Source organism: Schistocerca nitens, chromosome 4 (assembly GCF_023898315.1).
Source record: "Schistocerca nitens isolate TAMUIC-IGC-003100 chromosome 4, iqSchNite1.1, whole genome shotgun sequence".
NCBI classification, from domain to species: Eukaryota; Metazoa; Arthropoda; class Insecta; order Orthoptera; family Acrididae; genus Schistocerca; species Schistocerca nitens.
This window is the reverse complement of record NC_064617.1, coordinates 318,954,603-318,956,118: the sequence shown is the minus strand read 5'-3', so window position 1 is coordinate 318,956,118 and position 1,516 is coordinate 318,954,603.

Here is a 1,516-nt window from a genome sequence, read left to right as displayed (position 1 = left end):
TAACCCAATCGCTGGGTCCCAAGCCTTGCTAATATTATAGTTGAGACCTTTCTGCAAAACCGAGACCGCATCATCATCGCTCCCACCCATAAGTTCACCCCGGTCGCAGAAATTGTTAGTGCTGTTGAACAGTTTGCAGCTCGACTTCCGCCTGAATCAGCTGAGGAAATACGTCGTGAAACTTGTCGTGCGTTGACGAAATCCAAGCCGATGAAGTCAAATATCACCAGTAAAGAGAGGGCGGCCATTCGTGATCTGAGGGAGCGCTCTGAAATTGTTGTCTTACCGGCTGACAAAGGCAATGCTACAGTTGTTGTCTCCCATAAGGACTACACTGATAAGATGCAGAGCCTGCCAAATGACGATTCCTACCGGAAGATCAGCGTTGACCCTACAAAGAAGGTGGAGAACAAGACTAGGTCGCTTCTCAAGGACGCAGATTTACCGGAGGGTGACGCAAAGAAATTGTTACCCCAAGGTCCGGTACCGCCTAGACTATATGGACTCCCGAATGTTCATAAAGAGGGGGTACTATTACGCCCCATTGTCAGCAACATCAGGGCACCTACATATTTGTTGGCCAAATACCTGACGGGAATATTAAGTCCTTATGTGGGTAAATGCCCTCATCACATCCGTAATTCCGTGGATTTTGTTAAACGCCTTGATAGCTTCAGGTTGGATGAGTCAGATATCATGGTGAGTTTTGACGTTGTTTCCTTGTTTACGAGGGTACCCCTGCGAGAGTCACTAGAATTGATTCGTCAGACGTTTGACGAGAAGACCACTGAACTTTTTAGGCCTGTCTTGACTTGCACGTATTTTCTTTTTAATGGAGACTACTACGAATAAACGGAGGGAGTCGCCATAGGTAGCCCACTCTCACCGGTGGTAGCGAATTTGTACATGGAGAACTTGGAGGAGGAAGCCCTGTCGTCATCCGAATGGAAACCTACTTGCTTTTTCCGTTACGTGGACGACACGTTCGTCATCTGGCCACATGGTATGGATAAACTCCTTGACTTCCTTACACATCTAAACTCCATACACCCCAACATCAAATTCAATATGGAGACTGAAACGAAGGGTAAATTACCTTTCCTTGACGTCTTGGTCAAGAGTGGGGCTGACGGCACCCGACGCCATGGGGTGTATCGGAAGACAACGCAGACTGATCTGTATTTGCACGCAGACAGCTGCCACCACCCTTCACAGAGGAATGGGGTACTTAAAACTCTAGTACATAGGGCGCGCACTATCTCTGACGCAGAGAGTCTACCCCAGGAATTGGAACATCTGAGAACTATATTTCGAAAAACATGGGTACTCAGAGTGGCAGATTCAACGTGCTTTCCGCCCAACCACTGCAGCACAACCTGTGGAGATGGATGAAATCACGAGGGAGGAGGTAGGCACTGCGTTTATTCCATATGCAGGCGCACTCTCGGGGAAAATCGCCCGCATTTTGAAGAAACACCTGGTGGGAACTGAACTGCGTTTTGTCCTCCGAATAAAA